The sequence below is a fragment of the Mauremys mutica genome, chromosome 4 (assembly GCF_020497125.1).
Source record: "Mauremys mutica isolate MM-2020 ecotype Southern chromosome 4, ASM2049712v1, whole genome shotgun sequence".
Lineage (NCBI taxonomy): Eukaryota > Metazoa > Chordata > Testudines > Geoemydidae > Mauremys > Mauremys mutica.
In genome coordinates this window covers 33,816,250-33,831,799 of record NC_059075.1, presented here as the reverse complement: position 1 = coordinate 33,831,799, position 15,550 = coordinate 33,816,250, and the positions used below count along the sequence as shown (strand labels likewise).

The 15,550-nt window shown below is 42.1% G+C and overlaps 1 protein-coding gene across 1 annotated transcript in view; it reads right to left on the bottom strand.

Annotated features, from left to right (window-relative positions):
• KCNK10 (potassium two pore domain channel subfamily K member 10) overlaps positions 1-15,550 on the bottom strand; it is a 101,859-nt gene that overhangs the window by 85,424 nt on the left and 885 nt on the right. The gene's annotated exons all lie outside the window — the stretch shown is intronic.

Below are 15,550 nucleotides of genomic sequence, written 5' to 3'. Positions count from 1 at the left end.
TTAAAACATAAGCAATATACCCAGACCCAAACACCTCATCTAAACACTACTAAATACTAAGAAAGTCTGGCTCTCTAGAAAGGGCTAAACCAAAACCCCAAATACAAAAAGCCCCAAACTGGCCAATATCATATATGGACTTGAAATCTGAGGCTCAAGACCTATCTCTGTAAAATTAGCAAACAAAAATTATACTTATTAGTGGCAGTTAAGATTGTGGCAGGACACTCCCCATCCACCCAAACCCTCAAAGAAATGGAAATAAGTTAAGGGGAAAGATTTGTGCATTTCTTTCCATCTTCATATGGCTATAAAGATGTCAGTAACACACACTCCCAACTCTTTAGAAGGCTTTCGCTTCCATCTCCAACAGCTACCCAAAAGCAATAGGTACCCCAGCTTCATCAAACTTGCACTCTCATGCAAGATCTTGACAGTCACCTTGTACTCTCTGATATTAGTTATTGCAACAGATCAGCACATCAGACCGGCTTGCATTCCAGGCATTTGGGAAGTTTTTCTGCCTTAACACTGCTGAGGTTGCAGTCATGATGTTCATGAATAACAAAGGGAGTAAATTAATTGAACATCAGTCAAAAGCAGTGAAATTTGAACTAGGGCTGTTGATTAAGCTCAGTTAACTCACGCGATTAACTCAAATTAATCACAAATTAAAAAATTAATTGCAAGTAATCAGTTTTAATTGCACTGTTAAACAATAGAATACCAATTGAAATGTATTAAACATTTTTGGATTGTTTTCTACATTTTCAAATATATTGATTTCAGCTACAACACAGAACACAAAGTGTACAATGCTTATTTTATATTTTTATTACAAATATTTGCACTGTAAAAATGATAAACAAAAGAAATAGTATTTATCAATTCACCTCATAAGTACTGTAGTGCAATCTCTTTATCGTGAAAGTGTAATTTACAAATGTAGATTTTTTTTTGTTACATAACTGCTCTCAAAATCAAGACAATATAAAGCTTTAGAGCCTATCCACTCAGTTCTACTTCTTGTTCAGCCAATCGCTAAGAGAAACAAGTTTGTTTACATTTACAGAGATAATGCTGCCCACTTCTTATTTACAATGTCACCAGAAAGTGAGAACAGGCATTTGCAAGGTATTTACATGCCAGATATGCTAAACATTCGTATGCCCCTTCATGCTTCGGCCACCATTCCTGAGGACATGCTTCCATGCTGATGATACTCGTTACAAAAATAATATGTTAATTAAATTTGCTACTGAACTCCTTGGGGAGGATTTGTATGTCTCCAGCTCTGTTTTACCCACATTCTGCCATATATTTCATGTTCTAGTAGTCTCAGATGATGACTCAGCACGTTAGTTTTAAGAACACTTTCGCTGCATATTTGACAAAATGCAGAGACCAATATGAGATTTGTAACTATCTTTAGAGCACTTGACCCAATGTTTAACAATCTGACGTGCCTTCCAAATTCTGAGAGGGACGAGGTGTGGAGCATGCTTTCAGAAGTCTTAAAAGAATAACACTCCAATGCAGAAACTACAGAACCCGAACCACCAAAAAGAAAATCAACCTTCTGCTGGTGGCATCTAACTCAGATGATGAAAATGAACATGTGTCGGTCCGCACTGCTTTGGATTGTTATCGAGCAGAACCCAACATCAGCATTGACTCATGTCTTCTGGAATGGTGGTTGAAGCATGAAGGGACATATGAATCTGGCATGTAAATATCTTGTGACACAGGCTACAATGGTGTGCCATGCAAACACCCGTTCTCACTTTCAGGTGACATTGTGAAAAAGAAGCGGGCAGCATTACCTCCTGCAAATGTAAACAAACTTGTTTGCCTGAGCAATTGGCTGAACAAGAAATAGGACTGAGTAGACTTGTGTGAGGTGAATTGAAAAATATAAAACAAAAGAAATAGTATTTCTTACAATGCAAATATTCATAACAAAAATATAAAGTGGGCACTGGACACTTTGTATTCTGCATTGTAATTGAAATCAATATATTTGAAAGTGTAGAAAACATCCAAAAATATTTAAATAAATGGTATTCTATTATTGTTTAACAGTGCAATTAATCACAATTAATTTTTTAATCACTTAACATCCCTAATTTGAACTCCTAGCCACCACATTCCTAACTTACGGAACTGTCTTGTAGGTACAGCAGTATTTATCAAGGGCTGAGCTCGCTTAGTTTGTTTTGTTTCCTGGGAGTGACTGATGGCATTCGCACCACAGCAGATTTGTTGTCAAATTCAGTGGCTTGGCCTTGACACACATTTTCCATTACAGTTAATATGTTATAACATACATTCTAGACAAATACTAGCAGCGAGGAGTAACAAAGTGGACAAAGGCCAGGTCCCAAGACAAGCATGTTAAATTTCTTGCAAAAGGGATACAAAGAACAATGAGACAATCCAGTGAAAAAGTTGCCAAAAGTTGTGATTTTAAATCTTATTGTTCGCTGTATCAATACATTTGTTCATCAAACCCCCATGAAAATTTCAAATATTACTCAATGTGTATAGTCTGTTTTGGTTTTTGCCATTTCATTGAGATTTTTACAAAATAAAGGTTTAAAGGTCCTACTAAACTGAACTCTGTAATGTATCTGTCTCTTTCTCATTTAAGCCTCTTAATTTCTCTCTCTGTTATTGGTCTTACAACTCAGTACTTTATTCACATATAATGTTGTGAACCTTTATTTTCTGTCATTTACAACAGGCAACTCTTTATTATTTAAAGCATTTGAGGGCAGTTTGTAATCTGTGCAATTTTGATGGTACGCAGATTGACAGACTAATGGTGCTCCCGTTGAGAAAATGGTAACAACTATTGATCTGATCAGGAGCTGGACTGAGCCCTAAAGTCATATTGTCAAGTATTTGCATACTTCTGCTTTAAGCTAACATAGTTGGACACTTCATCAGTACAATACATCTGTAACAGGTCACTGACTCACCAGCGTGGCACCTCCTGCTGGTTGCCTCAGGAATTAGCTCCTCCACCTCAGAGTACCTCCTGATGGCCAGTGTCTCGACTGCCACAGGCCCAGCATCCCTCCCAGACCCCAGTGCCCTTTTATCTTGAGGTGCTGCCCCACAGCAGCACCCCCACACTTTGGGTCTCCCCTCCCAGGGGAACTCCCTCCCCCTATGCCCACCTTTCCTTAGTGGCTACTGCCATTCATCATCTAGCCCCCTCTCATTGGGGCAAACTGCAGTCTGTAATGGCCACTCATCATTGGCAAGGGGGTTGAACCTGCTGCCTTTCTAGGCCCAGCTGTCTCCCTGCAGCCCCAGTATCTCCTTTGGCTTTCAGCAAGGCCTCAGCCTGAGGACTCACCAGGCCAGAGCTCCCCAACTCTACCTACCCTTCCCCAGCACTGCTCTGTTTCAGATGCCCTGTGCTCCCAGACAGCTAAGTCCCTCCCACTCCAAGGCTAGAGTGAGACTCTCACAGCTCCTGACTCCCAGCCCTCTTATCAGGCCCAGCTGTGTCCAGCTACTCAGCCACCCTCCTTCAGCTGCTCTCACTCCTTTTATCTCAGGGGTGGGGTAACTGCCCAGCTACAACATCCCACACACTGGCTAGAATAAACACACAAACTTCCTCAGATTCTCAGTGAATCAAGAGCTGCCTCTCTACATGTGATTTTACATATCTTTCATCTACAGCAGAGACCCAAAAGCTAACTGCAGCACTCAGGGATGGCACTGTATGGATTTGTAACATTGTCTGGGGGACTTTCAGTCCAAATGCCAATTAATGGATTACTCTCATCTAAATGTGGCAAAAATAAGGATAATATTCTTCATTTAAATGGTAATCCCTATGGACAATTCCACTGTTCTCCGTGCCTCCTAGGCTCATAGCCCCAGAGTCACCTTTGATTCCTATTTTCCCCATTTTCCCAAGTATCTAGTCTGTGATTAAGTCCTATTCTTCCTCTTCATTTTAACTAACATTAACCCTTTCCTCACTATCCCTATTGTGAAAATGGACCCTGACCAAGCCTTGGTCACCTCTCCACTTCATTACTGTTGTTTTCTCCTCTCTGATCTGCCCATTACTTCCTCCTCCAGCCTATCCTAAAAGGTGCTGATACTGTTATCTTCCTCTCCTGCTGATCAATCTCATCAACCTCTCTTTCAACTCCTTTTTTGGCTTCCTGTCTGTTACCACATCACATTCAAGCTCCTTATCTTCAAGGCCCTATGTAATCTTGCCTCCACGTGTATCACTGCTGTCACTTCCTCATTCTCCCTCATTTGCTTCCTAAATATCTTCTAATCCCATCACTTTACTGCTCCTTTCATCCTCTCTCTTCACTATTGCTTTTGCACCTTTGCTCACATAGTCCTCTATATTTGCAATAGCCTCTTCCCTGTATAACTCTCATCTCCCTCAGCTCCCTCCATAAAATGCACATCTTCCAGGAATTCTGCAATCCACATTGATCAAGTATAATATAGTGTTGGGTTATCTGCTGTGATTACAACCACCACAGATAAACTAGGGGTAAAAGAGGCAAATACTAAGCTATATATGTGCCACTGCCCTCTTCTGGTTAGATCCAAAACTGTTCAATTGGGTGTCATGGGTTCAATTCTGTGATGCTAACAGCAATTGTCCCTTAGCTCAGGCACTAGGATCATGAATTTCTAGAGCAGGGGGATCTGAGTCTGTGACTCTAAGTACTCCTGTGTTCAAACACTACTGCAAGATGCCTTGTGAGGTATAATTTAAAAACTAATAACTCACTGATCAATATTATTCTTGTGTGATGTATGTATGTTATGTAGTAAGAGTTATTGATATATGCTGAAATTACCACTAAAGAGCGTTTAAACCAGGTATGTTAGGGGGAGTTGGTAAACAGGTCTGCCCTAGACAAAGGAATGTGTATTTGACTTCCTGACCAGCTTGGTCTTCAGGCAAAGTCAATGAAGGTCCATTTTTTTACATTTAGGTAAACAAAGCTATTAAGCTAACAAGTGGGGGAAGAAAGAGCACAGAGCTTCCTTCACCACCAGACTCCATGTTGCCTTCCTCACAGTTTGGATAAACCAGCTCAGTGCTGTGTTTAAATGGAAGGGTTAAATTAATAAATTGTGATGTGCTTTTGTGTCTTTAACGGAATAAACAAGCCAGTCCAGGAGAAGGCTACGCATTGGAGAGTGCTTGATTTTGGGGAAATTTAGGACTGTGTGTGTGTTGGGGTCACCTTGCTGGTTGTAACCAAGGCTGGTGGAAGCTGCTGTGGGGCCATAGACAGGCTATTTGGGTCAGAGCTGCTGAACCAAGGCTGACTAGCACACAGACACTTCAGGGTGTGAGTTGTAGGCTGGTTGTGAGTGTCCCAGCCTGAGTGCTCCGGCAGCAAAGCATTGTAAGGCACCCAGGGTTGCAGGAGAAGAAGGGACACAATCCCTTACTGGTCTGGATTGTACCCTAGACCTATAAGAGTTCTAGCCCTACTAGCACCAGGATATTCTGAATGGACAGGATATATAGCACAGTAACAATAGGGAAGCCCTAAGTGGCCATGTGCTTGTTATATCTGTCTATCTAGAACTTCCTGCTCATTCAGATGCTGGATCTGCTGTTCGACTCTGAAGTTATAGTCAACAATTTTTTCTTTCTCTCCTAATGCTTATCACAGGCAGTTAGTGTGCTGGCTTCTATTATATCTTCAGAAGAAATGGCAAATACGATCGTGGAATACCAGACAGCCAAAAAGAAGCTCATGGAAAACCAAAAATATGTAAACCAAGGTAATGGGATCACAGCTGTAGACTGAACAGTGGCTGTGTTTGACACAAGCACACATAAGAAAAACCCACTCAAAGCCAGATGTGCATACATATTCATCTGCAACAAGAAAAAACTGTATTTACAGCATAAATTGTAATGCCTTCTACAGTTAATCCTATTTCCCTTACTAATACAAATAGTGCCATTGAATTTAATGAACTTGTTCACATGAGTAAGGCAAATAGGACTGTACCCATCATCAGCCTCCTCTTTTGAGACACTTTCTTCAAAGGGCAGAACTGAACCCCTGCATTCTATACAGCTCCATTGTAAAAGTAGTTTGCTTAAAACTTCACCACCTTACTTGTAACGCCTGTAGTCCATGTTATAATATGTAAGTTTTATTTTACAACTGTAAAAATGCCTCCTCTGAACTTACGAACTCAGGCAGGAGGAGTGGTTCTGCTACCCATCAAGGAGGACTATCAAAACTAAATGAGCCATTGTGAAGCACTATGACACAAAGACTGGGCTAATGGCCCTCTTACACCCGTAAAGGTGCAACATGAAAAGAAGCTTGTTTCATCAACTTGAATTCTAGAAGAAGGAAATAAAGATAGCTGCATGAAAATTCTTCATCTCTTTGCTGTTTGGGATCTCACAGGGCTGGAGCTAGAAAACAAAAGCAGAGATCCCTGGGGTCAACCCTGGGCCATATAAAAGACATTTGATGCCGAAAGATTACTACATCTCTGTCACCTTTTGGAATCATAGACTGTAACTCATTTGTGTGTATATGTTGCCTGCTTTAACCTGCAAAAAAATCATTTTTTTCCTAGTTAATAAACCTTTGGTTAGTATACTATAGGACTGGCTACCAGAGTTGTCTTTGGTGTGAGACCTAAGGTACAAATTGATCTGGGATAAGTGAATGGTCTCTTATGACTGGAAGCAACCAGAATATTTTGTGATCTTTGGTGTAAGTGACCATTTATCACTAATTCCAGCTTGCCTCAGTGGCAAGACAGACTGGAATGCCCCAGGGGGCTGTCTGTAACTCCACAGTAAGACTGATACAGTGCTTCATGAGTTCACATTTGTTGCTACGTTGGTGAAATCTAATAGTAGAACATACAACCAGTTTGGGGTGTCTGCCCTGCTTTTTGACAGTCTGTCCTGAGGTTGGCACTCATGGTTGTGAGCCACTCCAGACAGCGTGACAACGTCTTTAAAATTAACCGTCAGGAAAAGGCAGCAATCACAGCACTTTGTACCTTACATTAGAGTCACCATTAGTTTAACTAACACTAACAATACAGGAGATTTCTTCCAAAATCATACAGCAAGGAATAACCCAGTCCTCCTATCTGCATTAAGAAAACCAACAAAAAAGTGTGGCTCCAAATGTGCGTGAACAAAACTGACTTCCTGTAGTTGTAAAATACTGAGATAACCCCGCTTCTGAAATGCTGTGATCTGGAGGCTCCAGTGTGCAAGGAATGAGGCTGTTTAGCTCTTTCCGAATTGTTGTAGCATTTGAATATAATACTGCTGCTTTTCACTTATACAGTTTCTTCCAGCTGTGGACCTCAAATTGCTTTAGAAAAGTTAATTATATTTCACAACACCCCTGCCCAATAGGTAAGTATTAGAAGCGCCTCTTTTACAGATGAGGAGGGGGAAAAAACAGAGGCACTGAGAGGTTAAGGCCTGGATCCACAAAGGGACTTAGATGTTGCAACACTGAGTGTCATGGTCCCTAACCTTTTGGTGCCTAGAAAATCACAGGATTAACAATGCGATCCACAAAGCCTAAGTGAGGTGCCTAGATTCTCTATGCAATGAATAGGGAGAGAATGCAGTCCACAAAAAACATCACACTAGGTGGGGACCTGCCTAAGCTAGTTAATAGCAGCTGCTAAGCCCCACCCTTCTCCTGGAGATAGGAGCCTAAGTCCAGGCTGCAAGAAGGTGCCTATCTCTGCTTAGCCATCTACAAATGGGAACCTGGTACCTGAGCTCAGGTGGCTTAGGTGTCTGTCTTGCTCCACACAAAACCCCTGGAGGAGGAGGTGCCCACCTTATAACCTTTAGCCCAGTGGTTAGATTGTTCACCTGGGATGTGGTAGACCCAGGTTCAATAATGATAGAGAAATTGTAATATGGAGACTGGACCCAGGGGCTCCCACCTCCCTCCTTGGGGAGTGCCCCAACCCTGGACTTCAGTCATTTTCTCTCTTGCCCAATGGTCCAGTCCCTCAGCTCCAATCACTTTCATTATTTAATACAAAGTGGAACAGCTCCAACAGGAGAGACAGAGATCCCCACATCAGAATATCCCATAGCTCAGTGGTTAGAGAACATACCTCAAAGGATTTGAACAGGGAACCCACATCCCCATCTGGCAGGGAGGCAATTGTATGTGGGTCTCCCACATCCCAGGGGAGTGTTCTCACCACTGGGCTAAAAGTTATAAAATGGGCACCACTTCCTCCTCCAGCCAGATTTTGAATGAGACCTGATCCAGCAGGCAGCCCGTGAACACACCTACCCAACTAGACCCCGCACACTGTTTAGGTGGAGGAATGCCTATCTTCACCCGGTTTATGAATCGCTCTGAGACTTAGGTAGGAGATAAGTGTCTGGCCGCCTAAAGTGAGGCAGCAGTGTGCATGCCCAGAGGCAGGAACTTAGGCACCCAGGGAACCTTTACCTTGAAAACTTAGGTGCCAAGTGAGTTTAGGTGCCTACAAGGTCCAGCAGGAGTTTTATTGACACAGTGGAGCCAAAACTGGGACTTACGTGCCCACAGCTGGGGTTTAGATGCCTGAAAATCTCTGTGGATGTGGGCCTATGTGACTTACTGGGAAGTCCCACAGTAAGTTACTGGGAGAATCAAGGAATCCTTGCTCCCAGTCACTGCTCTAATCTCTATAGAGCTCTCTCAGCTTCTTGATTTATTACTGAGTTGTAGTCTCCCAAATACATGAACTACTCTTACACAGAAATTGCCTTTGTGAGAGAACCCAAGGAGTTACATTATAGCTTCAGTGGATCCAGCGTGCCAAAAAGTTGCATTGGAACTGCACATATAACCTGAGTTTCAAAGGGCTTTTACGATCCCTGTCATTTGAATGTATATTATAGTTTCACTATATTTCTCTGTGCAAAGGAAGCTGGGCAGTCTAATGACTGCACAATGTGCCACCAGCTCCAAGGTCAAGATTGAGCTTGGCCTTCTGACTACAAGGAGCATCCCTCCAGGGGAAGCATGTGTTTCCTTTGTGGACAGAGCACCTTGCATCATTCTGCAGGGCATCAGCAATTCAGGGATGTGTTTGGTGGGTTTTGAAAGGAGTCACATCCAGCCCTCTTCAGCCTGAAGGACATTCCCCCCTTAGAAAGTGAGGAAAACGAGGGATCCTCTGTGCTTAGAGGAAAATTACTTTGGAGCATTAAAATCAATACCTGAAAGGGGCACTGTCAAGTCAAATTTGGTTCCAGTTTTAGATTTGGTTAACAAAACTATCTTTTACCAGACCTAAATCAATACTAATGTTCCTATGGAAATGTTTTTTTTCAGTTATTCCAATGGAAACTTGTTTTAAACAGACATTGCCTTGCAGTGTCTGTTAATTATTAATAATAATAATTTTGTTGAGGTAGCACTCAATGGGATCAGAAACCTGTTGTGTTGCCCTTTTTAAAAATGTTTATGGAAAATACAGTCCCTTGTTTAAATGGGAGTTTACAATTTAACTTAAACAAGGTACAACAAGTACATGTAACAAACAGGAGGAATGGGAGAGGGAGGATGAGAATCACAATTATAAGGATAAGTATCTGCAAAAGCTAGCTAGATGTGCAACTTGATGGTCTAAGACATTTACATGTGTGTGGTGTGAGACCAATCACCTGACTTGCCACTGACTTCAGTGAGCATTGGATCAGGCCCTTGATTGCCCAAAATGAGAGCAGCATGTAGTAAACAAACAAGCAACTATCAGTAATACGTAACAGATGTTTTACAAAGCCACGATAAATGATTTTTTAAAAAAAAAAGTGAAGCCAAATAGTCAGAAGAGCCAAGTTCCTGCTGAAGTCAGTGGGCCAAATTCTCACTGACGTTAAGGGCCCGATCCTGAAGTACCTACCTTTTTTTATTCATTCTTCACATCATTTATGTTTCCTTATTTTATAGCAAGAACGGCCATACTGGGTCAGACCAATGGTCCATCTAGCCCAGTATCCTGTCTTCTGACAGTGGCCAGATGCTTCAGAGGAAATTAACAGAACAGAGCAATTATCAAGTGATCCATCCCCTGTTGTCCAATCCCAGCATGTGGTAGTCCAAGATTTAAGGAAACCCAGGGCATGGGGTTGCATCCCTGACCATCTTTGTTAATCACCATTGAGAGATCTATCCTCCATGAATTTATCTAGTTCTTTTTTGAACCCTGTCATACTTCTGGCCTCCACAACATCCCCTGTCAACTAGTTCCACAGGTTGACTGTGCACTGTGTGAAGAAGTACTTCCTTTTGTCTGTTTTAAACCTGCAGCCTATTAATTTAATTGCATGACCGCTGGTTCTCATGTTATATGAAGGAGTAAATCATACTTCCTTATTTGCTTTTGCCACACCATTCATGATCTTATAGACCTCTATCATATCCCCTGTTAGTCATCCTTTTTTCCAAGCTGAAAAGTCCCAGTCTTTTTCCTCTCACCTCATATGGAAGCTGTTCCATAGCCCTACTCATTTTAGTTCCCCTACTTTGTACTTTTTCCAGTTCTAATCTATCCTTTTTGAGATGGATGACAAGAACTACATGCAGTGTTCATAATGTGGGCGTACCATGGATTTTTATAGTGGTATTATTATATTTAGTGTTGTATTATCTATCCATTTTCTAATGGTTCCTAACATTGTGTTAGCTTTTTTGACTGCTGCTGCATGTTGAGTGGATGTTTTCAGTGAACTATCCACAATGACTTCAAGATCTTTCTTGAGTGGTAACAGCTAATTTAAACCCCATCATTTTGTAAATATAATTGAGATTATGTTTTCCAGTGTGCATTACTTTGCATTTATCAACATTGAATTTCATTGGCCATTTTGTTGCCCAGTCACAGTTCTGAGAGATCCTTTTGTAGCTCTTCGCAGTCTGCCTGGGACTTAACTCTCTTGAGTAGTTTTGTATCATCTGCCACCTCAGTGTTTACTCCATTTTCCAGATGATTTATGAATATGTTGAACAACGCTGGTCCCAGTACAGACTCCTGGAGGACTCCGCTATTTACTTCTCCCCATTGTAAAATCTAACCATTTCTTCCTACCCTTTTCTTCCTATCTTTTAACCAGTTACTGATCTATGAGAAGACCTTCCCTCTTATTCCATGACTGCTTGCTTTGCTTAAGAGCCTTTGGCGAAGGACCTGTCAAAGGCTTTCTGAAAGTCCAAGTACACTATATTCACTGGATCACCCTTGTCCATGTTTGTTGACCTCCTCAAAGGATTCTAATATTTCCCTTTACAAAAACCATGTTGACTCTTCCCCAGCAAATAGTGTTCATGAAGGTGTCTGATATGTTCATTAATGTGAATTTTAAGGATCTCTAAAAGTGCCAGCCTATTTAAATCCTCAAAGCAACAAAAGGGCCATTCCCAGAACTTAAGTGATTACTGGGGCCAAAATGTTAAAAACCAGACAGAGGCATGAAGGTGCAGCCTGGGCAGTGACAGCACAAATATCTCGCACCGTACTACCATTATGTAGCAACCCTCCCCTGGAGGTATCACCTGGAGGAGCAAATGTATGATTCAGTTTCCATGATCCATTCCTTCCTTGGAGTTATAGCTGAGAAACTGAACAGCCTCCCATTTGCTGTCTGCTAAACTCCTGCTTTCTCTTCTGTCAATTTCCACCTGTTTACTCTGTATACCCTTTCAGAAAGTCTTTTCATGGTACATTGGTTTGGGGCCGGGGGTGTTTGTTGTGTGGACTGAGAACACCAATTTCATATAAGCCCAAAAAAGAGCCATTAGATGGTAATTTATTTACCTATCTAAATATTTGCAGTGCAACCAGTGCTGTGGTATCTGAACACTAATTCATTTAAGTGATTAATATCTTGACCTGGATTCAAACCAGCATCCCCACCAGTCCCCTGATTCATGCAATCCTCCATTACAAGATCTTTGGCCTTTGGAAGATATATGTCATTTCTGGAAAACATCTTCTGGGATCATTTGTTACAAAATTATCTTGAGAATAACTGTATGTTTGTAAATATAATGCTCGTCACCCGCATTACAGCATGTTACATCTTCCAATTGCTCACTTGCTAGCAAAGAAACATAAATGGGTGTACTTCAGATATTGTAGAGCTATAAAGGTACTTATGTACCTAACTGCCACTTTTGGCCTCTAAAACATTTAGGCACCACTGAGATCCTCAGAATCCCTGCTTAGCTGCCACCTAATGCTGTGGGTACCTAAATTCCCTAAATGCCTCAGTTTCTGTAGGTAGGCATGTGTGAAGCTGCTTAAATCCTGATGCTGCCAAGCTGCTTGGCGCCTGGTCTCACAACTAAACCCTGGTGGGAATCTCAGTCTAGGCATTCCCTCCCGATCCCTCGCCGCTGATCTCATCTGTGGGGCCCAATCTGGTAGGTGTTCTCTAAGCATGCCTACTGGATCAGGCCTTACACAAAAGAGGTCAGTGGGCACACAAATCAGGAATAACACCCTAGAGGTCATAGTACTCACCTGGGATGTGGGAGATCTGTTTCAAGTTCCCCCCTCTGCCTGATTGGAGCAGGGTCTTGAACCCGGTGTCCCCATCTCTAATGTGATTGCCCAAGCCCCCGCTATGCTATTGAGTATTCTGGGGTGGGTCTCTCAGTCTCTCCTATTGAAATGGTTCCACTTCATATAACTAATTAAATATTCATTGAGCTAGCAAGAGATTGGGCACTCACCTGGCATGTGGGAGACCCAAGTTCAAGCCCCTGCTCTAAATGAAGCTGAGCAGGGATTTGAAAGCAGCGCTCTCATATTCCAGGTGAGCTCCCTGGCCACTGGGCTGTTGGCTGTAATGGGAGCTCACTCTTTCTGATTTCTAATGAGAAAGGACAGACCTGGCTTTGGCACTTAACTCCAGGACATGGTTCAAAGCTGTGAATGCTGAGTGGAGATTGGTGCCTAAACTACTCTCCTCGCCATCTCCTATTGGCTAACTTAGGCTCCTGGCTTCAGGAAATCCCATTTTGAGCATCTAACCCTCTTCATGCATCATATAGGAGCCTAGGCACCCAGCTCAAGGCTGAGGATTTAATTGGGCAGCAGGCACGTAAAAGTTAGGTGTTGTGACACCTAAATTGCTTTGTGGATCTAACCCCAAGTGAGTACAATATTCTGGTTAAATTCATGCTAGACAAAACTGTGGTCCCAGTGGGTTATGTGTCTGACAACCAGAACAAGGCATATTGAACTGACATGCATTTAAATGCAGCTAGATATATGAAGCTATTTACTGATGGAACACCAGTCACCTGTTTTAATAGTTAAGATCTCTTAATCCCTTTCACAGCCTTCTTACTGACAGATTTTCACATGTGGATCTTTAAAGTATGTTTACACCTCAGCTGGGAATGTGCTTCCCAGTGTAAGTAGACAGATGTGCTAAAAATAGCATTGTGGCTGCATCTCAAGCTAGCCACCTGAGTATGTACCCGGCAGGTCAGGCAGGTCCCATAGCTAGCCAGAATTACTGCCCATGCTGCCACGGCCACACTGCTATTTTTAGTGCCCTCACTCAAGCAAAGCGGCACATGTTTGTCTACCCAAGCTGGGAAGCACACCCCCAGATGCTGTGTAGACATATCCTAAAAAGTGCTATCTTTAACTCCACAAACATTATGGTATTCAAAGACTTGCCTTTCTTTTGCATATATATGCATGCAGATCACCAAATGGATAGCATCTATCTGTGACTGGGTGGGTGTGGTGATATCTTTTATTGGGCCAACTTCTGTTGGTGAGAGAGACAAGCTTATGAGTTTACACAAAGCTCTTCTTCAGGTCTGGGAAAGGTACCCAGAGTGTCATAGCTAAATACAAGATCAAACAGATAGTTTAGTCTCATAGTTTAGCATATCATAGTTTAGGGTACCTAGAGCTTTTGTATGGGCAGTTTTTATTTTATCTTCTTTTCAAAATTGAACCCTGTCGACTCAGACCTGCATCCCTTATTCACATGATTAGTTCTTCAAAGGGACTATTCAACAGAGTGCATGTTATGGGAGTATTCATGTAAAGGTTACAGGATTGGATCCAAGATGTTTTCCCCTACTAATATTATCCTTCACAGGGCTAACATTTATCTATTTCCTGTGTTTGTCATAAAGCTGTAAATTAACATGCCTTTTTTTGCTTACTTCCTTGTTATACATCAGCATCCTTGAAGCCTGACTGATGTCTGTACAGTTGGGGGAAATAATAGGCCCAGTCCTGCAGTCCTTACTAGGGATTCAACTCAGGAGGGAAGAAACACATCATCTGTGCTGGCTGGTTTTCACCCGATTTGGCAAACTGAGGGTTTGGATGCACGTGGTGAGTTGTGACCAACCACTTGTTGGAGGGACCCACGCCCCCAGAGCTGACTGCCAGATAATGGAGCTGTGTACAGGGTGCCATCATACTAGCACCATTCCACAATTCCATGTATGATTTTTTGTTGATTTTTTTTCAGATTTTTGGTGCAATTTCCAGTGAGATCAAATTAAAAAAAGAGAGACAGCAGCAAATAAACAACAACCAAAAGATGCTGTTACACTCATTCTACAAGTGTTTACGCTGCCAAATTCTGCCTTTCAGAACACCTGATGCCATATAAACACGGACTTATTGAGATAAAATATTTTAAGAGATACTGATGCTCACATTCCTGTTGTGAACCACAGGGTGGGTTTTTATGTGTCTATTTCAGCTTTCACCATATTAAGCAGGTAACAGTGCTTAAACTAAAGCTTAATGTTCTATTATTCAGACACTACATCACTTTTCAGCCTGAGGATATTGATCTCATTTTGGTTGGTCTGAACTAGGAGAAATGTTTTCAGTGTCCCATTTTGCAGCTAAGCAGGGTGGGGTGGCAGAGAATCAAAACCAGACCCGCAGAAGAAAGACCAATAATCCAAGTCAATGCCATCCTTTCATAGTTCCTCTGAGCGCTATTAAACAGCTACTGACCGCAAACCTGGACTTAGGGCTTCAACTTGTTCAGATCCTCTAGTGATCGTTTATAGAGAGATTGCACGTCAGTATGCTAATAATCAGGACCCTTTCAGTCACTTAGCCAATAGATCGTATACTAAGCGCCTCGGGCGCTGAAAGTATTTAAAAAGAAACCCCCACACACAACTTGGATCGTTTTACAGCAAACCACCGCACTGGCCTAGACATATTCCCCTCCCCACACCACACCAACACGCTGAAAAACTAAGTGTAGAGTTAATCAATCTACCAGCTTCTGCTGATCGATTGTTAATAGGATGGAGTCAGGCGTAGAAAAGTCCCTCTGGACTCCATTATTTAACATGCCTTTCCTGCTGCCCACTCTATAGGGCATACTGCAGTAGCCTTTTACCCCAGCTGCCTGCCAAGAGACATTCTCCACCGAGGACACCAGAGCCAGACGTCACCTCTGTGTCCACCCCATACACCACCCATGTACTAGAGACAACGATCACCAGAAACAACAAAGGAG